The following is a 25,161-nucleotide window of genomic DNA, read 5'->3' as shown; positions in this document are numbered from 1 at the left end:
TACCCTCCATGGCATGCCTGTGGTCAAACTCATGCACAGATAAACACAAACATACTATAGTAACAAATCAATTAAAATTTTTATTACATATTTTTATTGGATAATTTCTTTATTTACATTTCAAATGTTATCCCATTTCCCAGGTTTCCTGGCCCCCAAAACCCCATATTCCATTCCACCTCCCCCTGCTTCTATAAGGGTGTTCCTCCACCCACCCACACACTCCCACCTCCCTGCCCTCAATTCCCTTATACTGGGGAAGCTATCGAGCTTCATAGGACCAAGGACCTCTCTTCCCATTGATTCTTGACAAGGCCATCTGCTACATATGCAGCTGGAGCCATTTGTACTCCTTGGTTTGTGGCTTAGTCCCTGTGAGCTGGGGGGGGGGGTCTGGTTGGTTGTTATTGTTGTTCTTCCTATGGGTTTGCAAACCCCTTCAGCTTCTTCAATCCTTTCTCTAACTCCTCCACTGGGGATTCTGTGCTCAGTCCAATGGTTGGCTGCAAGCATCTGACTCTGTAAGGCTCTGGCAGGGCCTCTCAGGAGACAGCTATATCAGGCTCCTTTCAGCAAGCACTTCTTAGTGTTCACAATAATGTTGGAGTTTGGCGACTGTATATTGGATGAATCCCCAGGTGGGACAGTCTCTGGATGGCCTTTCCTTCAGTGTGTGCTCTACACTTTGCCTCCATATTTGCTTCCATGAGTATTTTGTTCCCCCTTCCAAGAAGGACCAAAGCATCCACACTTTGGTCTTCCTTCTTCTTGAGCTTCATGTGGTCTGTGAATTGTATCTTGGTTATTCAGAGCTTTTGGGTTAATATCCACTTATCAGTGGGTGCATACCATGTGTGGTTTTTTTTTGTTTGTTTGTTTGTTTTTTTTTTTGTGATTGGATTACCTCACTCAGGATGCTATTTTCTAGTTCCATCCATTTGCCTAAGAATTTTATGAATTTTTAATAGCGGAGTAGTACTCCATTGTGTGAATGCACCACATTTTCTGTATCCATTTCTCTCTTGAGAGATATCCAGGTTCTTTCCATCAAGTTGACAATTAAGATTAACTGTCATGATTGAAACTATGGATTCAAGGTGTGTGAGAGAGAACTAAGTTCCGTAAGTTTCATGAGGGTCCTCACAGTATTTTTGTTGTTGTTGTAGTTTTTTTTTTTTTTTTGTAGTTGGAGAATTATGTTGTAGTTTGATATGGATATATGGCTAGATGAATTAATGGAGAAATTTATCCGCTGGTTTTCTAAAGGGATCTCCATTTCTGTTCTTACTAAGGAACATGGGAAGCGATCATTGGTTTGTTCTTGATAGACTAAGCCACATGTATTCTGTCTGTCCATCTGTGCCCAGCATAGTTAACCAAGGGGAAGACCTCCAGATAGAAAATTCTGGCTTGAAGGTGACATTTCACATTGACCTACAGGGAAAAGGAAAATGAACATTAAAGTGAGCTCTAATCATGTTTTTGTTGTTGTTGTTGTTTTTTTAATTTTGAAGTTACAAATAATGCTGGCCAGCCTTCAATTTAGTAAACTGAGAGGCACAATTCATGAAATATTCCAAGCCTATCTTCTGTCCCATCCTGTTAATCTCATGGGTATCTACTGAGAGAATCCATGTGAAGGAATTTTCTACACAAAATATGTTGTGCCATACAAATAAAGAGGGAGCCAATTTTGATGTGTTGGATAATTTTGCTCTTGGCAAAATAAGTAATTGTGGATAAGTGAACCCTCGGGGTGGGGGGAACTCTCAAATATGTGGGTGATAGAGTCACTTCCTACAGTAAAGGAGTGACTAGCCCTGGGATAAGGTCTGTGAACACTTCTCCCTGGGATCAAGGAACTATTTCTCCATTAATTCATCTAGCCATATATCCATATCAAATGCTGCCTCTGATTTGCTGTCTATTAGTTTTGTCTTTAGGACTGATGTTCTGACAAACTCAGACCCAGAAAGTAAACCCTGCTCCTTGCTGGAGACCCTCACCAAATTCAACCACTGTGCTGACAATTTTATGTCAACTTGATACAAGTTAGAGTCATCTGAGAGGCGGGTACCTCAATTGAGAAATGCCTCCATTATGATTGGGTTGTAGCTGACTTGCAGAGTACTCTCTTAATTAGTGATTGATGTGGAAGGGCCCAGCCCACTGTGGGTAAGGTCATTCCTGTGCTTGTGGCCCTGGACTCTGTAAGAAAGCAGACTGTGTAAGCTATGAAGAAAAAGCCACCAAGCAGCACCCATTTCTCCAGGTTCCAATCTTGCTTGAGTTCCTTCTATGGTGAATTACAATGCTTTTGATCATGGTGTTTCATCACAGCAAGAGAAACCCCGACGCAGACATCCACAAAATGAAGGTCCCATTGTAGTAAAAAATATTTTAAACAATCCCATTTGTGGCGTTACTTCCTGCCCTTGGCCATTTATGCTCCAATATGAAACACACACACATAGCCTCTATGTTTTAAAATGTGCCTTAAAGCAGCACAATAGCTGCCTACCTTCCATGCTGTTATAATCTACTTTCTCACTGGTAACACTAAATTATCACTTACTATTTACTATGTTCCATCCTGCCTGCTCTTAATTGGGAAGTCTATTTGTTGCCATTGTCCTCATAATTTAAAAAATAACCATTTTGTCTTTTTGCAGCCTTTGCTGCATTTCTGCTCTTCTCTGTATGTTTTGGTAGATTTCAGTTCTCTCAGAACTATGCCTTAAATCTCTTTCTGGACAGGTGGTGAGACTTTTTGAATGGCTGTGTCTCTCTGCTGCTGTTTTCTCTTGGATGAAAGTAGAGCAAAAGAAAATAGGTCATGTTAGTTTAGATTTTGCTACTCGGTACCTTTCAAATCTTTCTGTGACAACCCCCACAGAGTCCTAGCTGAAATAGGCCTTGCAGATCACGTAATTAAGTGGCCTCGTTTTGTAGATGAAATGGCCCATAAATGATAGCTGATTTATTTAAGGGTGCTGAGCAGCTCCTGGTAGAGATAGAACAAGAACGCCACGTTCCTCGATCTGAGCCAGTTCTTTATCAACCACAGTTGGTAAAGCAAGGGCGCAAGGTGTCTCCATCCGGGCCACGTAAAGCAAGGGCGCAAGGTGTCTCCATCCGGGCCACGTAAAGCAAGTGCGCAAGGTGTCTCCATCCGGGCCACGTAAAGCAAGGGCGCAAGGTGTCTCCATCCGGGCCACATACCAGACCTTCTAGAGCAGAGGCTCTCAGTTCCTCATGTTGTGGTGACTCCCAACCATAAAATTATTGTTGTTGCTACCTCCTAACTGTACTTTTGTTACTGTTATGAATCCTAATGTAAATGCCTGCGTTTTCTGATTATCCCAGGAGACCCTGTGAAAGCACTGTTTGATCCCTCAGATCAAGAGCCACCGTTCTAGGATAGGTTTCCCTAGCTACCGAGAAAAAGAATAAATCCCTTCCTTCAAGGACTTATAGGAAATAATCTTCTTCATATCAATGACATTTGATAATATATTTTCATGAGTCTAGGTTTAAAATCAATATCTTTAAATAAGGCATGTTTCTAAAAGCTTGCAATTCATACGTTTTGTTTGCAAGCATATTTTTCTAGGACGGCACTCTTTTTTTTCCCTTTAAACCCTATTACAAACATCTCTCTTTTTTTAGACATATTCTTAACAGCGGGGCCTGCTCTTAGGAATTTAATTATTCATTTGCATGCATATAAAGTGCCACAACTTATTTCATGAGGTATCTTCTGAGGATCAAGAGAAGAAAAAATAAGTTGCATCTGCCATAAAACCCACTGAATGGATCACAGGCAATTTAAGCTTTAAATGCTCACAGCCATACCTTGAGTGACATTGAGGGGTAGGTTCAGGGAACAGAGAATGCTGGGAAGGAGAAGGAACTCACGTTCTGATAAATGGTAGCTCTCTTCCACCTGTCCTCCTTGCATATTTCACCCCATTCTACTGGGCTCACCAAGTCCCAGGGAAGTCACACGCTCTGGCAACCCATGGCTAATTTGAATGTGAAGATGTAACATTCAGCATCGCTAGTTTTGTACAGAGAAGTTAAGTGAACATCTGCCATAACTGAAAGCAAGCAAAACTAAAGCATGTGGGTTGGCAAAGAGGAAACCTGTCCAATGTTAGTTAACGAAGGAGGAAAATGAAGATGCATTAATGACATATTAATAAAGACTTTTCCTGGACCCCACACAACCTTGTTCCGACTGCTGAGTGTGTCGGAGAATAGGTAGAACACTACTGGGGAGGCCAAAAAGAACCAACAACTGAAAATGGAAGCCAAGGGAACAAATGGCTCTCGTGCCTGTTCAGAGTATGTTCCTCATGGCCTGGGAGTCTACATCACCTTCTTGACAGCATTTACTACACTCTAAAGAGCTGCCTCTGCCTGCCTGTGTTTTCAGCTGATGCTGTCCCTTGCTAAGCCATGGACCAAACATACACTGTTTTGCTTTCACATCTATAACATGGGATAGTAAGGCAACTTATCTCACAGGGTACTATGCACTTTTTAGCTGAGGAGACTTCCAATGGTTAGATCAATGAAGAGGAGATTGGTTTGAATTCCCCCTTGAGTTATGTTCTTATCACCATTCCTGGCTCATTACAGATCCTTGATATCATTTGCTGAAGACTTCAGGCTCAGCTGCTCTCTAGAGCAGCATTCATCCAGTGTATCTGAAAGGCAACTCAAGACAGTGCTCATCTGCATTTACTTCTGTAACATTCTGTTTGCCAAACTCAAAGATATTTAGAGAAAATAGTGTCCTTGTTTGAAAGTTCCCTAGGGGATGCTCTCAGCTCCTGGCGCTGAATGTGTCTCTTAACACCTCCCCAGGATGACTCTGTTTATGAAATAAATGTGATAGCTCACATTGAACTCATGCATAGAAGAGTCTTAGAGTTTCTTTTTCAAAAAATAATTTTTACTATTTTTAATGACGTGTATGCTATTTGTATGGGCACTTGAGTGCATGGGTCCATGGAAGCTAGAGGCATCAGATCCCATTGGGACTGGAGTTTCAAATAGCTGTGAGCCATTCAGTGTAGGTGCTGGGTGCTGAATCTGGGTTCTTCATCAGGGCAGCAAGTGTTCTTGACTACAGGGCCATTTGTCCAGCACAATCCTTGCATTTTTTGTACTATGCTGGCATTTTGTGTTGGCCTCGGGAGTATCCCTTTATACAGAGTGCTTCGTTAATTGAAGAAGAGAGAAAGCTAACCAATCCAAATAGTATGAAGGAAAGGAGTGTCTTGTCCCACTCTCTCTGCTTTGAATCCCATTCTAGAGAGGTAACTCTGCTTTCAACTCATCTTGTTTTAGAAATCTGTACTTATCCTTTAGGAGCATCTCTGAAGCTTCTAGAAGATACATTTAGTCATGCACCCTTAACTGAAAAACAGTCCTGTGTAACACAATTTGGTCTTCTTTGACTGAGCACATAGCTTCCAGAGTGACACACATAAGATGGGGACACTAGCTTAGCCTAGTAAACTCTGCCAATCAATGAATCATAGATTAAAATAATAGATTTTAATTAATTAATTATCTATCTATCTATCTATCTATCTATACACACACATATATAATGTATATGTATATGTATATGTATATGTATATGTATATATGTATATATATCATACATACCCTGTTTTACAGTCAAGTCTTTATCCCCCTCCTGGTCTGCCCTCTGGCTGTTCCACATCCCATACCTTCTCCCCTATATCCAAGAGGATGTCCCCACTCCAACCCCACCAGACCTTCCCACTCCTTGGGTCCTCAAGCCTCTCCAGGGTTAGGTGCATCTTTTCTCACCGAGGCCAGACCAGGCAGTCCTCTGCTGTATATTTGTCGAGTGCCTCATATCTGCTGGTTTATGCTGCCTGGTTGGTGGCTCAGTGTCTGTGAGATCTCAGGGGTCCAGGTTAGTTGACACTGCAGGTCTTCCTACGGGGTCATCCTCCTCTACAGCTTCTTCCAGCCTTTTCCTAATTCAACCACAGGGGTCCCTGGCATCTGTCCACTGGTTGGGCAGAAGTATCAGCATCTGACTCTTTGAGCTGCTTGTTGGGACTCTCAGAGGACAGTCATACTAGGCTCCTGTTTGTAAGCACACCATAGCATCAGTAATAGTGGCAGGTCTTGGGGGCCTCCCCTTGATCTGAATCCCAATTTGGGCCTGTCACTGGACCTCCTTTCCCTCAGACTATTCTGCATTTTTGTTCCTGAAGTTCTTTCAGACAGGAACAATTCTGGGTCAGAGTTTTTGACTGGGTGGTGGCAACCCCATCCCTCCCCTTGATGCCCTGTCTTTCTACTAGAGGTGGGCTCTAAGTTCCCTCTCCCCACTATAGAGCATTTCATCTAAGGTCCCTTTGAGTCCCGAGAGTCTCTCACCTCCCAGGTCTCTGGTACATTCTAGAGGCTCCCCTCGCCTCTTATCTCCCGAGGTTGCCTGTTTCCATTCTCTCTGCTGGGCTTCAGTCCTGTTTAACAGACAGTTCTTATCCTATAGTTGCCCCCATGGTGGGATACTGAGGCCAGTCTTTTTTCTTTTTTAAAATGCTAATTATTTTTATTTGAATGAATTTGTGTTGCCGTTTTTCTGTATCAGCACGATATGCATTCAGGTGCTCTCAAAGGTCAGAAGAGGGTGTCAAACCCCCTGGAACTGGAGTTACATGTGTTGTGAGCTGCCTCACGCAGGTGATGTGTCCTTAACCTTAGTCTTCTGTAAGAGGAGCAAATGCTCTTAACTGATGAGCTACCTCTCCAGTCCCCTTTTTTTCTGAGAAATAAAACAAATGTCTGAGAAATTTAATTGTACATATGTCCATGCATGGGGTATGTAGAGATGAATCTAGTTACCTGCCCAGGTGAGAAGAGGGTGTTGGATCCTCTGGAACTACAGTTATGGGCAGAAAACCCACCTGATGTGCATGCTTGGAACCATAGTCAAGTCTTCCGCAAGAGCAACAAGCACTCATCTCTCTAGTCTGCTATGTTTTCTTTTTTGACTTTTAAGGACACTTACCATGCTCCCCCTATAAAGGTGGGACTTAGCTTTTCTTATATTCTCTTCTGCCTCCTATTGCCTTATTTCAGTGTTGGGCAAGTGGATGGTTTAGGTAATTTTCTGTCTCCTCAGTGACATTTCCTTTTGTGCTGGTTTTTAGGTTTGTAGGATCATTTGCCTTGGGTTTTGAATGTTGTTTCCAGGTGACCCCCATTGCTTACGTGACAGCAGGTGCGCTTTTATTGGCAAGACAGTGTACACTGAGTCCTCATATGGATGAGGTCTGGATGCCGGATCATAGAGGTGCCTGATCATAAGCTTTAATTATGAGGAAGCTCGCCGTTATCCAAATGCCAGGAAGGATAGCTTTTTTGAAGAACAGATATTTTCAAATGAGCCTTAAGCTTTCCCAGATGTTCACTTACGTTCTTTGCAAAAGCAGCCTCTTGTTTTATCTAGGGATAAAATGTCCCCCATTCAGTTATTAGTACTAGTGATGCCAAGGAACAGAGTATGAAGACTTGGCTGGAAAATCTGGAGTTTGTGGAGTTTCCTATGCAGATTGTCATTAAACTCATGCCTAACCCTTTTCAACTCCATCTCTTTTGTTTTGCAGTAACAGAGAACTTGCATATATTCAAAAGCTTATGGGTGTTCAAGAAGCTACCATGAAGAGTTTTGGACCATAGAAGAGATAACTTATGTGGAAAAGAACTTTGAGTCAGTTTGAGTGTAGTTCCTAGTTCAGGCTCTAGAAACAATTTGGGAAATATGAGTTGTACAGACACAGGCTGAGGAATGAGTGCATCTGAGTTGTTGAAGGAGGGAAAGCCTCATACTGTTGAAAATAAGGGTTTTGAGTCATAAATGCAGGCTTAAAGACATAGCTTGGTGAGTTATCATGCTGAGGCCTCGGTTTAAAAAAATTGGATTGGAATCAACAGAATATTACATCGCTATTACTGACAAACATCACGTTCAACTTTGGAACTGTAAGAAACAGAGCCCACTTTGTCAGGGCCTTTATTGCACAAAGGGAAAGATGAGACATAAAAAGGTTAGTGACACCAACCTTTGAGCCATATCTTAATCCCAGCAAGCCCATTAGACTGTAAGTGCAGGCAGCCTGGAATCATTTTACAGCGTTCCTGCTCCGGGCTTTCTCATTACACATTTGATTCATTTCCAAGGATGAAAGTGTAAATGTGTTTCTAGGATGTTGACTTCAGTAATTTATGTAAGGCTGTAAACACATTTCAGCACATTTAGGAAGCAGATTTTCCTTAATTTTTTTTTCCTATGGTGCAGCCTCTAAACCATTTCCACTCATTTAAAAATCCCTTGTGGTCAATGGTTTTGCCGCCCTGCGTTGGTTCGTCAGTTTTGGAAGGAATCCGAATGTGCGCACCTCACCAAGCAACTGCGTGTAAGGAATATCTTCCTATTACTTTTGTCTATATTTCAAATTTCCCAAATCTATTTCCTGTGGTTGTTCAGGCTCTTAATATCACCATTTTTTTCATAAAATACCATGTCATCCATTAACATTAATGTCAACCCTCTTCTCCTTTATCTCTCTTATACACACAGCTCCTAGGTTCCTTCAGTCCTTACTGGGCAAGTTTCTATTTTAACTGTATCTCTATAATACTGGGGCTATGGTACATTATTGTTTCCCATACACAAATCAATCTTAATACGTAGACTTTTAGTAATGTTACCTCAGAAGGCATTTTGTGTTCTCCTTTCTTTCCACTTCCTATCTTGACTTTTTCCTTTTCCCTCTGCATTGGTCTATAAATATATTCCTAGCATCTGGGCTCTGTAGTTTTTCTTATATGTGCCATCAATACAATAAAGGCAATATAATTATTTCCTAGGATAATTTAATAGAACATTGGTGCTGGAGGAGAGCAAGGATACTCAGCCGGAGGCTTGATTCTCCTTGACAACATGCAAACATTTATGCTAACCTCATTTCCTCACTGGCTAACTCCCATTTGTTTCCCAGACACACAGCTCAACTTTTAGACAACATTTCTTATATTGAGAAAAATATAGTATCAAATTGCTCCCTGATCCACCTCATCCCCCTCCCAGTTCATACTGGTTTTCTTTCCTTAGTATTTAACATGTTGATCCATCAACGATGTTATCAGCATGCCTTGCTTTTAATTCTGTTCTTGTAACAGGCACTTCCATAATCTCAAAGTTCCCCTTATTAAATATTATAGCATTTCATTTCTTTAACAAATTCAGTTTGCAGACAAAGTTATATAAAGTCACACCCTTTTGAGACCCACATTCCACAAGGATATGACTCTGTTAGGAACAGCCTAAGAATTTTGATGGAGAACAGCCTCATATAAATAAACGCTGTCATGAGTTTCTAAGTCAGCATGTGTGATTTGTTACTGCCACAGAAACAACCACCAATTTAGTAGCTTAGATAACACAAATTATAGATCTGTGGTCCAAGCATTATCATAACTCTTCTAGGACTGGGGAGATGGCTCTAAGTAAGAGTTTGTTCTACACAGGCTTACGGACTTGAGTTTAAATTCTCAGCTGTGAAGTAACATGCTGAATATGGCTGCACATGTCTGTAACTCCAGTAATGTAGGAGACAGAGAGAGGAAGCTTACGTGGAACTGGCTAGTTACTACCCTAGTTCCACGTTCAGTGTGAGACTCTGTCTCAGAGAAATAGATGAAGAACAATTGTGAAGAACACCTCACATCATCTTCTGTCCTCAAGTGTGCCCACGAGTATGCATTTGCACACAGACACACAGACACAGACACACACACAGACACACACACAAGTGCATATACCACATGCACATATGCCACATACATATTGTCCCACAAACATCCTTAATATAGTAGTAACGTAATTAACACAGGATGGGGATGAAAACTCTGCAGCAGAGTGGGTATTTAGTGGATGCATGTCCCCAAGTTCAAGGTTCAGCATGCAAAAACAGGAACAAAAACTAGAACCAGACACAAATTCAGGATTAAGAGGGTTTGTATTGATTGATAAATAAATAAATAAATAAATAAATAAATAACAGATTCATATTGGTACTTTCTCCTCCCTCCCTCCGTCCCTCCGTCCCTCCGTCCCTCCGTCCCTCCGTCCCTCCCTCCCTTCCTTCCTTTTTTAAAGTTTATTTTTATTTTCTTTCTTTTTTTTGGAGAGAGGGAGAGAGTAAATATGAAGGTGGATACGTAGGCAGATGAGGAGAATCTGGAAGGAGGTGGGGAAGGAAAAAGAATATGATCAAAGGATATTGTCTGAAATGTCATAATTAAAAACAGGAGTTACTCGAGGAAAATATGTGAAACGCCATCCCTGCCTCTTCCCAACCCTCACTCACTCTTATATGGGATTTCATTGTTTTGCCTTCTTCCTGTTGATTTATGGGGATGAAAGTCTTCACTGCCCTGTGTATTGTGAAGAAAATGATAAGAGAATTCACCTCCACATATAGAATTACTCTTTTGACATAAAATCTTTCCAAGCAGTTAAAGAACCTTGAACTGGGGGCAGGGGAGTGGGGGTGGGTGGATATGGGGGACTTTTGGTATAGCATTGGAAATGTAAATGAGTTAAATACCTAATAAAAAATGGAAAAAAAAAAAAAAAAAAAAAGAGCCTAGACCTGACTTCCAGGTTGTAAATGGGAGAGTAACTGTCTGGGTGTAGGTGAGGAAACCAGACCAAAAGGCTTCAACCAGAGGAAAACAAAAGAAAACAACACACCCCCAAAACAAATAAACAAACAAACAAAACAACAACAAACCACCCAGATTTGGGCTTCTTCTTGCTTATTAGAAAATAGACATCTCATATAAGACCTTACAGAGCCTTGTACCAATTTCTATAATGTCACCTATAACTACCTTATTGGACTGGCTTATTTGGACTCAAGGCTCAGATTTGATCTATCAACCAGGTTGAAAGCGTTTACGGGCAGGCTATCTCTTAGCAGTTTTGGTACCCCCACCCCCGCAAGATTCAACAGAGTATTGTATAAAGAGTATAACGTGTACATGTGTTTGCATGTATGTATGTATGTATGTTATTTTTTTGTGTGCCAGAAATTACTAGCAATGAATACCCAAAGACACTGAATGTCAAATGAGTCATTGTTTCTGCATGAGAGAATGTAGTCAATGAGAGAGAGCTACAAAATGAAGATGTTCTCTGAGTTGGAGACTTTTCTATTCAGTTCTGAAAGTCCCTGGTCATGACCATGTTTGGGAACATGCCTTAGCATAAACCTGCCTACCTAGGACATTCAGAGGAATCTCGGCTATTCCTGTAACCAGCGTTAGGTGAGAGCAGAAGAGCCTTGTGAGTTGCTGAGGGAAGGCAGCTAGTTTGCCCTCTGATTATATTACTATAATTTATATTATATTATTATTATTAATATTTGTCCCTTCAGAGCCCCCCCCCTTGCTTGAAAAACCAAGAAGAACATGCGTTTGCCATTTTTATTTCACAGAACTAGCATTTAAAGTATGTTATTCTCAGGTGATATTTATCTTGGTTAAAGCATGCATTTTAAAGCAGATAATTTTCTTCTACTCAAAGTGGGATTGATAGTTTTAAAAATAGTGGAATCAGCCCGAGCTGCACATCAAGCTACAAAAATAGGAACCAGGTTTATGTATGGCAGATTCCAAAGATAGTCTTTCGTATGATTAGCTAATACAATACTGTAGACCTCTTTAATATTGATGAATCACTAATGTCAATGTGAGAAACTGTCTAAAGAATATGAAACCTTTTAATAGAATCGTCCAGACAGTGGTTAGATTTACATTTTGAGATTTTTGAAATATTTAGCAAGATGACTATGGATAAACATGTTAAAATACTTCCAGTTTATAGAATATAATATTGTATGTACAATGCTGGAAGGAAGAGAGATGATAGTTACAAACTGAGACACATCCACGGACTTGCTCCTTGGTCAATAGATGGGAAACACATCTATCTATTTTAAGGCATTCAATAACTCCTACATTAAGTTCTTTAATCTGGTTAAACTCTCTTCATTGATCCAGAGATGCCCTTCCAAAAGATGTAACAGGATAATATATTCAAATTCTAACATGTATTCGCTGCAATCAAGATCCAAAGAGGAAAGCTTCAAGTCCGAGCTTGCTTCAGTTCCCCTCTGCTCAGTCCCCTCCCCCTCTCTTGCTCTCTCTCTCTCTGAATATATGTCTGTCTGTCTGTCTCTGTCTCTCGCTTTCATACATAATCATTTTCAGTCCCTTATCAGAAGTTGCTCACTTTTTCTTCTATGATTCTAAAAATGTCTACACTATTCTAGTTTCCGTCAACAAATCTCTGAGGGGGTGGTAAGAGGGGAAAGGGCTAAATACTTATGTTAGGTATTTCCTACATAGTATTTTTTTTTATATATTCCTTCATAACATTGCTATACATTATAATGTCTTATTTATCCATCTCTCCCGTCTTGAACTGAAATGCTTAATTATTGAATTTATGAATGAATATTGACATATGTTCGTTCTTCCTGTTAGAATTTTAGTTGCTAAAAATCTCATTTTTGTTATGATCATATATAAAAAATGAAATTACATAACCTTGACAGTGTTGAGAAATGGTGGTGAGAATATTGAGAACATTGAGAAAAAGGGAAATAATATTCATCTAAAATAGTTACACTATCATCTCACTGCTGCTGTTACTTTTGCCAATGAAATCTTAAAATTCAGTTGATAATGTCCTCTGGTTCATATTCACTAATACATAGCATGTGGCTAGGTTTGGAGATATCAAGATACTTCCAATATCATGATAACAGTTTCCCTATGATAATCATATTTTTGAGTCTTAAGAAAGTCATTGTTGTTAAATGCTCCTGCTCACAAGGTAAGGTGCCCTGGGACTTGGAAGCTGAGGAACCACACAGCTCTAAGGGGAGAAGGTACCCAACGGAAGCCCAGGAACCACATAGCTCTGAGAGGAAGTGTCCCCAGCAGAAGAGTTGCAGCTCCCGGGGGAGGGTCTCTCCAGCTGAGCTGCAGCATTCAGGGACCTCTGCCCGCTCCCTCTCTCCTCTTCTTCTTCCCTTCACCCACTCATTTTTGGGTTCTCTCGATGAGATAGTCACACCAGGCAGCAAATCTCATAGCAGAGATTTATTGGAGGGTCCAGGGTGTGGAGGGACGAATCCAGGAGTGGCTGCCCCTGCTTCCGGGAGTGGACAGCAGAGAATCGGACAAAGGGCGGGGCTCATATGGGAATTCTTAGCCGGTGAAATTTTTTAGGGCAGAGACTTCCAGATTGAGGATTGGTCAGATTTCAAGTCCTGAGTTTGGGCAATTCAGGATTGGTGTTTATTGTTTTTGTTTTTTTTTTTGGGGGGGTGTCAGAGATTGGTGGGTTTTTCCTGTTCAGGAATTGGTGGAGTTTTTTTTTTTATTATTACTATTAGATATTTTCTTCATTTACATTTCAAATGCTATCCTGAAAGTTCCCTATACAATCCTCCTGCCCTGCTCCCCTACCCACCCATTCCCACTTCTTGGCCCTGGCGTTCCCCTGTACTGAGGCATATAAAGTTTGCTAGACCAAGAGGCCTCTCATCCCAGTGATGGCTGACTAGGCCATCTTCTGCTACATATGCAGCTAGAGACACGAGCTCTGGGGGTACTGGTTAGTTCATATTGTTGTTTGGTGGAGTCTTTTTGCCCCCCTTTCCCTGCATCAGGCGCATGGGATGGTAAGTCCTTCCTGGCTGCAGGCTGAGGCACCATCTCTGTGGAGCTGCTCAGGGAAGCTGGAGAGGAGGTGCCACCACCATGCACATGCAACTCCTAAAGGACAGCTTCTGAAGGCCATAGGCTGAGGTGAGAAAGGAGATGCACCACATGGCCAGCTTCTCATGACCAAATCAGGCTGAAGTGTCATGGTGCTGTCATTTTGACAGGAGCCACCATTTTGACAACTTCCTTGGGGGTATCTTATGGCGGCTGTAGGCTGGGGCAGGAAGGAGGGAACCTGACAGTTGATATTACCTGGCAGTTACACAACTGTACCCAGAAGGGTCACAGAAAACTCACTGTGAGATAACTATGTATATTTTCTGTTCTTTTTGCTTTCTCGGTGTTAGTGAATGCCACATGTAGTTTTAGGCAAGAAAAAACAAACCTCCACCATATTTATTTTGCTTTGCTTTTAGACCAGATGTTTGACCTCTTAAATCTATTGTATTCATCTCTCTTTATGAGTAAAAGAGTCTCACCTAACCTACCTACATATCATTTAGCTATATAATAATTTGTAGTAGTTTTAATGACTAATCTTGGTTGTCGACTTGACATACCCAGTCTGAGGGAGTTTTGGTTGACGAATTATTCCCATCATATTGGCCTGTGGGGATTTTTATTTTTAATTATGGCTGCTGGTTATTTGTTAGGCCAAGCTGAATTTGGGAAGTCCCATTCTTGGATAGATAGGCATGGGTCATATAAAAAAGTAAACAATAAAATATCTGAGTGAGCTGGAGAAAGCAAACCAGGAATTTTACCAAAGCCTTGGCTTCAGTTTCTGCCTCCATGTTGCTGCCTTGACTTGTTGCTGTGGCTTTCCCTAATGATGGACTCTATTCTGTGAGATGAAATGAACCATTTCTGTATCTCTCTACCTAACCATTTCCTGCCCAAAGTTGCCTTTGGTCAGTGTTTTATCACAGCAAAGAGAAACAAATAAAAATGGTGGTTAATGAGGTAATCATTTTAATTTTGTCCTATTGCTGTGATAAAAAACAAAAACAAGAACAAAACAAAACAAAACAAAACAAAACAAGAAAACAACAACCTTTGATCAAAAGCAACTTAGAGGAGGAAAGGGTCCATCTTTGAGAGAAATGAGTAGGACCCCAGGACAGGAACCTTAAACAAAGGCTGCAGAAGAGTGCTGCTCACTTCGGGCCTCATGCATAGCTAGCTTTTTTACATAGCCCAAGTCTACCTGTCTTGCAAATGGTACCCAGTAAGAGGGAACTTCATTTGAGGAGTTCCCTCCATTATATTGACCAAGGGGGGGTGTTTTTATTTTTGATTGCAGGTTATTGTGAAAGGACCACAAAGGCCTTCCAAGAAGGGGCTATGCACTTCTACATCAATCAGTATTTAAGACAATCCCTTACAGACATGCCCATAAACCAACCTGACAAAGTCAATCACTCAATTGAGATTCTGTTTTCAGGTGATTCTAGGCTGTGTCAAGTTGAACAGTTAATGCTAACAGAGTGTATGGAATATTGATTTTTATGAAAACACACATGGATTAAATCACAGCTTCTGTAACTGAATATTTACTGAATCTTGTCTTAAAATACTTGTACTCATTACATAAATAACAATTAAATTAGAAAAATAATTTCATAATAAAAAACATCTTTTTAAAATATTTTTATTACATATTTTCCTCAATTACATTTCCAATGCTATCCCAAAAGTCCCCCATACCCTCCCCCTCACTTCCCTACCCACCCATTCCCATTTTTTTGGCCCTGGCGTTCCCCTGTACTGGGGCATATACAGTTTGTGTGTCCAATGGGCCTCTCTTTCCAGTGATGGCCGACTAGGCCATCTTTTGATACATATGCAGCTAGAGTCAAGAGCTACCATCTTAATGGCCTAGTCGGCTATCACTGGGAAGAGAGGCCCCTTGGTCTTGCAAACTTTATATGCCTCAGTACAGGGGAACACAAGGGCCAAGAAGTAGGCGTGATGGGTAGGGGAGGGGGGAGGGTACGGGGGACTTTTGGGATAGCATTTGAAATGTAAATGAAGAAAATACCTAATTAAAAAAAATCTTAAATTTAGACATGTGGTGTTTTTGTGTTTTTATTTCTTTAATCAGCATATAATTATTTGTTACCATCATGGTGTACTTGAACTATGTGTGTTTTTGCGGTCCTCCTTCTTGCCCATCTCCCCCATCCACCTATAAATCTGTTCTCCTCTTAGAACCTCCTACCAGATTCCTTTCTTCTTTCACATCTCATGTGTGCTTTGGCCTCCTCTCCATCTTTCCATCTTCCTCATCACCTGTCACTTCTCTTTTGGTCTCCTTTCTAGATCTTTCCAACATTTAACATGCTCTTTACTTTAAGGAGCTATCATAAATGTATATATGTATATGGTGTATATATAATGTATATAGTATATAATATATATATCTCACATATAAACACACTTATCCAGTAATTTATACTTACCTCTTAAATGGAATATATAAACATAACCATTTTCTATGGTCTTTTTCTTCAAATAGGCATAATTATTATTTTGCTCCATTTCTTCTTTGATACATGAAAAAGGTTCTTCTGGTGTAGTTTTCATTTTTTTACTTAATAATAAGGTTGAACTTCTATCCTCATGATTTTGGACCACTAAAGTCTTGTTTGAAAACTGTCTTTTTGCACCTTTAAACCTAAGTCCTCCTTCATAATTTATTTTTGTGCATAGTTTGTATGGAATTAAAATGACAGACAGTTGTGAGTTGCCCTGTGTGTGCTGTGAGTGCAAACTGGGTCTCTTGAATACAGGCAGACAGACAGAAATCTAACACTAAACTTGACTTGTAAATGAATACTGAAATTTTAAAATCTTTTTTCCTATAGTTAAAAGACAATATGAGCAATCATTTAAATGAAAAATCAAGTAAAAATCAAGGCTTGTTCTTAATATAACAAGGAAGTAAAAAAAGAGAATTGAGAAGAATACCTTTCTTTGTGGTTTGGATTTAATTCTGTATTTGTTACTATCTAAAGTTATTTGAAGAATCAGAAATAGGGGCTGGAGAGATGGTTCAGCGATAGAGAACCCTTACTGCTTTTGAAGAGAACCTGGGTTCAGTGGCCAGCATCCATCTTTAGATGGTGACCACAATCATCTCTGACATTTCTGGCCTCCGTGGGCTCCACAAACACATACACTCATGAAGGCGCACACATGCATACCCATAATTAGTTTTTTAAAGTCTTTAAAACAAACTCAGGAATAGATGTGCCCATATTTATAAGATACCAGCAGTGCATTGAAGATGATGTCAGGGAATCTAAGAGTTTTAAAATCCAGTTTTTATAACCCATGGTGAGTGGTTATGATGAGAATTCAGCCATGTAGCCCTCAATACTGTTTTGTGTGCAAATGAAGTCTGTAACAAATGATTCCTGATGCCTCTTCTAATTCTTATTATCCAAAATCTCAGGTAGGACTCAAACCATAAACAGCAGCACCATTTGCCATCTGAGGACAAGCCTGGGCAACTCACAAGAATCAGTCTATAAAACTTCTCTGCATGCACACATATCAGAAGATATTTTTAATGTGTTTTAATTATCAGATTTGTTCATTTGAGACTTGAAAAATAAATTTAGTCACATGATATAAGTAGATAGAAATATAAATGAGAGAAAAGTCTCCATACAGTATGACAATCCCAATGGCTCTTTCACAGGCTGCTCTGACTGAAAAAAAGAGCAAACCTTTTGGATAACCAAATTTAAAAGAGGAAATCTAAGTCTTATGCAAAGTTGAATTCTTCAAGATTATTACAAATACAATAACATAGGTTGGTAAGTTTAACTAAAGTTGTGACAGGATTCATAAATATATTTAGTCTCAAATATCTTACATGTAAAGGATTATTTTGCCTTCTAGTCTAGGCCGGTGCCCTGACCAGACCTTGGGTACACACTCTACAGCCCATCCCACAACGCCCAGATGAAGCTCCACTCCCAGGTGCTCTAACACACCCAGGATCCCAGGAGGTTGGTCACACCAGGATCTCAGGGTCCCAGAGGCAACCTGACTCCCAGGAGCTCTGACACACCCAGAATCTCAGGATCACAGGATCACAGAGACAGCTGAACTCTGAGGAGTTCTGACACAACCAGGATCACAGGAAGGACAGGCCTGGTCAGATATATCGAGGGCAGGTAGTACTAAAGATAATCAGATGGTAGGAGGCAAGCCTAAGAACATAAGCAACAGAAACCAAGGTTAGTTGGCATCATCAGAATCCAATTCTGCCACCATAGCAAGTCCTGGATACACCATCACACCAGAAAACCAAGAATCAGATCTAAAATATTTCTCATGATGAAGATAGAGGACTTTAAGAACATAAATAACTCCCTTAAAGAAATACAGGAGAACACAGGTAATCAGGTAGAAGCCCTTAAAGAGGAAACACAAAAATTCCTTAAAGAGTTACAGGAAAACACAATCAAACAGGCAAAGGAAATGAACAAAACCATCTGAGATCTAAAAATGGAAATAGAAATAATAAAGAAATCACAAAGGGAGACAACCCTAGAAAACCTAGGAAAGACATCAGGAGCCATAGATGCAAACATCACCAACAGAATACAAGAGATAGAAGAGAGAATCTCAGGGACAGAAGCTACCATAGAAAACATTGACACAACAGTCAAAAATGCAAAAAGCAAAAAGCTCCTAACCCAAAACATCCAGAAAATCCAGGACACAATGAAAAGACAAAACCTAAGGGTAATAGGTATAGAAGAGATCAAAGATTCCCAACCTAAAGGGCCAGTAAATATTTTTAACAAAATTATAGAAGAAAACTTCCCTAACCCAAAGAAAGTGATGCCCATGAACATACAAGAAGCCTACAGAACTCAAAATAGATTCGATCAGAAAAGAAATTCCCCCTGTCACATAATAATCAAAACATCAAATGCACTAAAAAATAAAGACTATTAAAAGCAGTAAAGGAAAAAGGTCAAGTAACATATAAAGGCAGACCTATCAGAACTACACCAGATTTCTCACCAGAGACTATGAAAGCTAGAACATCCTGGGCAGATGTCATACAGACCCTAAGAGAACACAAATGCTAGCCCAGGCTACTATACCCAGCAAAACTCTCAATTACCATAGATGGAGAAACCAAAATATTCCATGACAAAACCAAATTTATGTAATATCTTTCCATAAATCCAGCCCTAGAAAGGATAATAAATGGAAAATGCAAATTATACAGTATCTTTCCATAAATCCAGCCCTACAAAGGATAATAGATGGAAAACGCTAACACAAGGAGGGAAAATACACCATAGAAAAAAACAAGACAGTAATCTTTCAACAAACCCAAAAGAAGATAGCCACACAAACACAATTCTACCTCTAACAACAAAAATAACAAGAAGTAACAACCACTTTCCCTTAATATCTCTTAACATCAATGGACTCAATTCCCCAATAAAAAGACATAGACTAACAGACTGGATACGTAAACAGGATCCAGCATTTTGCTGCATACAGGAAATATACCTCAGTGACAAAGACAGACACTACCTCAGAGGTCAAGGTTGGAAAACAATTTTCCAAGCAAATGATCTCAAAAAACAAGCTGGAGTAGTCATTCTAATATCGAATAAAATCAACTTTCAGCTAAAAGTTATCAAAAAATTAAGGAAGGACACTTCATATTGTCAAAGGAAGAATCTGCCAAGATAAACTCTCAATTCTGTACATCTATGCTCCAAATACATGGGTGTCCACATTCATAAAAGAAACTTTACTAAAGCTCAAAGCACACATTGCACCCCTTACAATAATAATGGGAGACATTAACACCCCACTCTCAGCAATGGACAGATCATGGGAAAAAAACTAAACAGATACAGTGAAACTAACAGAATTTATGAACCAAATGGATCTAACAGATATTTATAGGACATTTCATCCTAAAGCAAAAGAATATACCTTCTTCTCAGCACCTCATGGTGCCTTCTCCAAAACTGACCATATAATTGGTCACAAAACAGGCCTCAACAGATACGGGAAGATTGAAATTATCCCATGCACCCTATCAGATCACCACGGACTAAGGCTGGTCTTAAATACCAACAAAAACAATGGAAAGCACACATATACATAGAAGCTGAACAACACTCTACTCAATGATAACTTGGTGAAGAAAGAAATAAAGAAATTAAAGACCTTTTAGAGTTTAATGAAAATAAAGCCACATCATACCAAAACTTATGGGACACAATGAAAGCATTGCTAAGAGGAAAACTCATAGCTCAAAGTGCCTCCAAAAAGAAACTGGAGGAGGCAAATATGTGTAGCTTAACAGCACACCTCAAAGCTCTAGGACAAAAAGAAGCAAATTCACCCAAGAGGAGTAGATGGCAGGAAATAATCAAACTCAGGGCTGAAATCAACCAAGCATAAACAAAAAGAACTTTACAAAGAATTAACCAAACTAGGAGCTGGGTCTTTGAGAAAATCAACAAAATAGATAAACCTTTAGCCAGACTAACCAGAGGGCACAGAGACAGTATCCAAATTAACAAAATCAAAAATGAAAAGGGAGACATAAAGAAATATATCTTAAAATAATTATTGTTTGTTGAATATTAACCGTTGAAAATATTAAAATCATGTTCTACAAAAAATAATTAGTTTGTTATTTTATTATTTGATGATTATGAGTGTTTTGCCTGCGTGTACACTAAATGCACGCTGATATGGACAGAGGCCAGAAGAGGGCATTGGATCTCCTCTGGAACTAGAGTTACAGATGATTGTGAATTGCTATGTGGGTGCTTATCATTGGGTCTGGGTCCTCTGGAAGAGCAGCCAGTGTTCTTATCACTCAGTCATCTTTTGATATTTATTTATTTATACTTAAAATTGTTGTGAGGCTTGGAATCTAGCCCTACAGCAGAGTCCTTGCTTATATACCCAAAGTGCAGGGCTTGACTGACAGACTCTCAAAAGGAATATGTGTATGTGTGTGTGTGTATATATATATATATATATATATATATATATATATACACATACACATATATATACATATATACACACACACATACACATACACATACACATATACATACACATACACATATACATATACATACCCAAAGTCTTTTCAGTGTGTTCTGTAGAAGCATTTGGGCCAGCCGTGGTGGCTCAAACCTGCAATTCCAATGTCTGGTGGTGGAGGCAAGAAGAGCAGGAGTCCAAGGTTAGCCTTGGCTACATAGCAAGTTGGAGGTCAATCTGGAACAAATAAGACCCCACCTCAAAAACAAACAAACAACAAAAGAAAAACCTAATGCAACCTATTTCAAAGGACTGGAGGAACAAAAAGGACAAGGAAGTTTTCCTGGAAAGTTACTAACCCTGAGGCCTTGTTTTCCTAGCAGTTGCCAATGCAGGCACAGGAGTGAGCAGACTGGAGCTGTAAATGGTGCATAGTGCCAGATAGGAGAAGACCTAAAAGGGAGGCAGGGGACTGTCACAGTCCCTGCCACTGAAGGCGGGAAGCATTGGCCTGTGGTTTTAAACTACTCTCTTCCTACCAGCTAACAGGACCAGAACCACTTCTGATTGGAGGACTAAAGCTGTAAGGGATCCCGCTATGGCCATATGAGTAAGGCACAGTTGGAACAAGCAACCTGCCGACAGTTGAGATTTGAATTTCAAATGCAGGGGCTTCTGACAGAAAAACCATCCTAGGGAAACATAAATTGCTTCCAAGCACTCACAGACACAGCAGAAAGGGCAGCAGAAAAACCGCGTGAGGCCAAACAATTTTGATAAACTGTTAAGAAAATCTGTTCTCTTTTTTTCTGCATCATTCTCTTCTCCTTCTGCCCGAAGTAGCCAAAAAAGAAGTAAAATTAATTGAAACTGCATGGGACATTTCCAAGAAACTCTAAGGAGGGAAGTTCATTTGAAAGCTGATGCATGACTGAGTCACCAGTCTCCATTGGGGGAAATATCACCTAGAGAGACAGAGAAATTTGTGACTTAGTGTGAAGTTGGCCAGTCAATCGGCATATATTTCACTTGTAAAGGGAAGTGGTGTCCCACCAGCTGCCTCTAATTCTATTTCTAAAGACCCAACACAGTGCATGTATGGCAATTAATCACCACATATTTTGTTATGAAGCAGTCTGTGATGGGTTTCAAACCACCTCAACTGAAAAAAACCTTCATTTCATGCCTCAATGAAGAGCCCATTGAAGCATCCTCTATAGTACAGCTAGAGTACAAGAAATACACACACACATATGCATACATACATGTATGTAGATATAGATAGATAGATATAGATATAGATATAGATATAGATATAGATATAGATATAGATGATATAGATAGATATAGATATAGATATAGATATAGATATAGATATAGATATAGATATATCGTGCCCCCAAATGACCAAAACGCTAATTCTTTTCACAGAAAGGAAACAATTTGTGAGCTACATCTGAAGTGCCAGGTGAAATAAGTTGGGGGATAGATTTTTGAATAAACCAGAAACACATAAGCAAAGAGCTGTTCTTCTACATCTGTTCTTTTTATGATTCATGTATCCCTACTGGTGACCCAGTCAAAGAGCCAATGTTGGATTTCTGCATTTCAGACTGTAGACATATTATTCTGCCAGCAGGAAATAAGGTTCCCACAGTCTTATTGTGGGAAGCCAAATTGCTTCATCCCCAGTAGCCAGAGGATTACACTAGCTAGCAGTAGGGTGCCTATACAAAGCTGTAATTTGCAATCTGAATCTAATTTCAAACCCCATCCAAGAAAAAAAAAAAAGAAAGAAAATTAACATATTGAACAGGCTCCCTGTACTATGAACAGGCTGCCTCTTGAACTCTTTACAATTAATTGGTAATCATTTCTTGAAGAAAATTAGTCATAGCTTAATTATTTTTCCACATATTTTCTTTGCATATTCTAATTATTATAAATATAGATGAAGACCCACTGGACCTATTAAGAAACAGTTCATTAGGCATTGAGTAACATCCAGGTACGACTAGCTTAAAATAATCTTGCCTTTTAATAAAAGTGAGAAATTTATGTGAATCCAGCCTTAACAAGAATTATAGAAGAGCATTCTACCAAAGGAATAGTGAATTTAGGAGCTGTCACTCCCTTGTATGGAAAGAGCAACATACTTGAGGAGAGTCACAAAGACCTAAGCTTTGGCTCTGCTTACCTGTTCCCCTTCATGAAGCTGAATTAATGAGCACTCTTCTAGCTCTGGCTTTGCAAACCTAGCAGGCTCGCTGTGGAGTCGAGAAAAAGAGCGAAGGTAGTTCGCAGCAGAAAACCATCTTCCCATCGCTTGGAAGGAGCTCAGTAAGGAAGACAAGGCTATATCATTAGGCAGATAAACACACCACTCTGTGGATGCAGAGGTCGGAAATGAAAGGATCAAGTCCCTTCTGCGACAATGAGAACAGAACTCCAATCCCCTCCTCTTCAATGACTCCGTGTCCTGTTTGATCTACGGAATTCTTAGTAAATGACAGGAGTGGGTAAAGTTATATTTTTTTCAACCTCTTTCTTCTTTTCAGCATCTTTGAACATAATAAAACTGAAAAGCTGACAAACTGAAAAGTCAGACAGAGGAGAAAAGGGAAGTCTGTCTGGCGGTTCACAGCCCTTAACTTCGTTCTGCACGGCAGAAGCCCAAAGGGATGCATGCTCTGTGGTGGAGGTTTTATAGTTTCATGGTCACACGACTCCTGGGTCTTTTTTTAAAACAAAGAAAGACCCACGTATGAAGTCGGCATTACATATAAAAGTGCACGATTATTCAGAATGACAAATCACAGATGATCATAAATTTTAGAAAGCTGAGGAATAGTCCCACCGTCAAGGCCTGAATCGCTTCGTTAATACGCACTTTCCCACCCTCACCACCACAGGACAAGTGCTGCTAAGGACCAGTTACATCATCCGAGGAACTTAGGGCAACTAAAACTGTAGCATCTCCTCTCCAAAATGTATGGCTGCTTCCAATAAAGAAATCACTCCAGAACCCCCTGCTAGGCTTAGGTCCTTGTGAACATAGCTCTCCTTAGTTGTATCAGTTGCGCATTCATGAAACTGGCTGTATTTGCATGAGAAAATACAGAAAATGCAGTATTTCAATTAATTGGTGACCTCAGTTATTACGTATTGTATAAACCTATTGTATTCTTACTGTGCAGATTTTTGGAAACATATCTGGAAAAAACATTCCTTTTTATTTTCACCATATTTGAAATATGGTGAAAATTTATCCATTAAAAAAAAAGTCAGCGTCTGCTTCAATAGTTTTTCTTCTCTCAGCATAATTCATTGTTGTTTGTGTTATGTAAGCTTTAGGATTGTTGTCAAATATGGAAAAATACACTGTCACTTATTTCTCTTAAAGAAATTGTGTTACATCTATTTATTTAAACGTGTGTGCCATATCACATATATGGTCCGAAGTCAGAGGACAAGGTAGGAGTCTCGGTTTTCTCCTTCCCTTCCGGGATTGAACTCAGGTTGTTAGACTTGGCAGCAAGCACATTGTGAGTTGTTTTTGGGTTTTTTTTTTGTAGCCCGTGGGTTTACTCACATTGCAGGATGGCCGTTGGGCCTGTTGCCTCATGGGAGATTTGTACAAAGATGGTTGATGTAACTATTCCTTGGCACGAATAACTGGCAATGACATCAAAGTCGTCATTTCTTTCTTTCTTTCCTCTTTCTTTCTTCCTTCCTTCCTTCCTTCCTTCCTTCCTTCCTTCCTTCCTTCCTTTCTTTCTTTCTTTCTTTTTTTTTTTTTTTTTGAGACAGGGTTTCTCTGTATAGCCCTGGCTGTCCTGGAACTCACTCTGTAGACCAGGCTGGCCTCGAACTCAGAAATCCGCCTGCCTCTGCCTCCCAAGTGCTAGGATTAAAGGCATGGGCCACCACCGCCCAGCCAAAGTCATTTCTTAAATCCAATAAGTCCATGACTTAAATTCTCCTCAGCTAGCTCCAAAGCTGCCCAAGGCCTCAATACCAACAGACAGGGGTAAAACGTGATTTAGGATGAAGTGAGCATTGGAAAATCAGGAGGAAATCGACTCTGCTCAGTATTATTCATAACTAAGATATTGTGTCTCTGAACATCACAGAGCAGCGTGGAAAATGAGAAGAGTTCATGTAAGCAGCAGAGCAAATCTAGCTTGGTGGATAAAACATGTCCCTCGGATGTGTAGGAATCGACCCACGTGAAGGAAAATG

General features: G+C 39.9%; 1 long non-coding RNA gene across 1 annotated transcript; it reads right to left on the bottom strand.

Annotated features, from left to right (window-relative positions):
• Positions 1–1,166: 1,166 nt before the first annotated feature.
• On the bottom strand, positions 1,167–23,244 carry Gm28822 (predicted gene 28822). The gene is made up of 4 exons (NR_151529.1): positions 23,117–23,244; positions 21,645–21,884; positions 21,015–21,156; positions 1,167–1,434 (listed from the first exon to the last, which is right to left on the bottom strand). It is a non-coding gene; the product is annotated as a predicted gene 28822 (long non-coding RNA).
• Positions 23,245–25,161: the final 1,917 nt, after the last annotated feature.

This window comes from Mus musculus, chromosome 1 (genome assembly GCF_000001635.26).
Source record: "Mus musculus strain C57BL/6J chromosome 1, GRCm38.p6 C57BL/6J".
NCBI classification, from domain to species: domain Eukaryota; kingdom Metazoa; phylum Chordata; class Mammalia; order Rodentia; family Muridae; genus Mus; species Mus musculus.
Note: the sequence above shows the minus strand (reverse complement) of the source record. Positions and strands in the feature narration are given on the sequence as shown.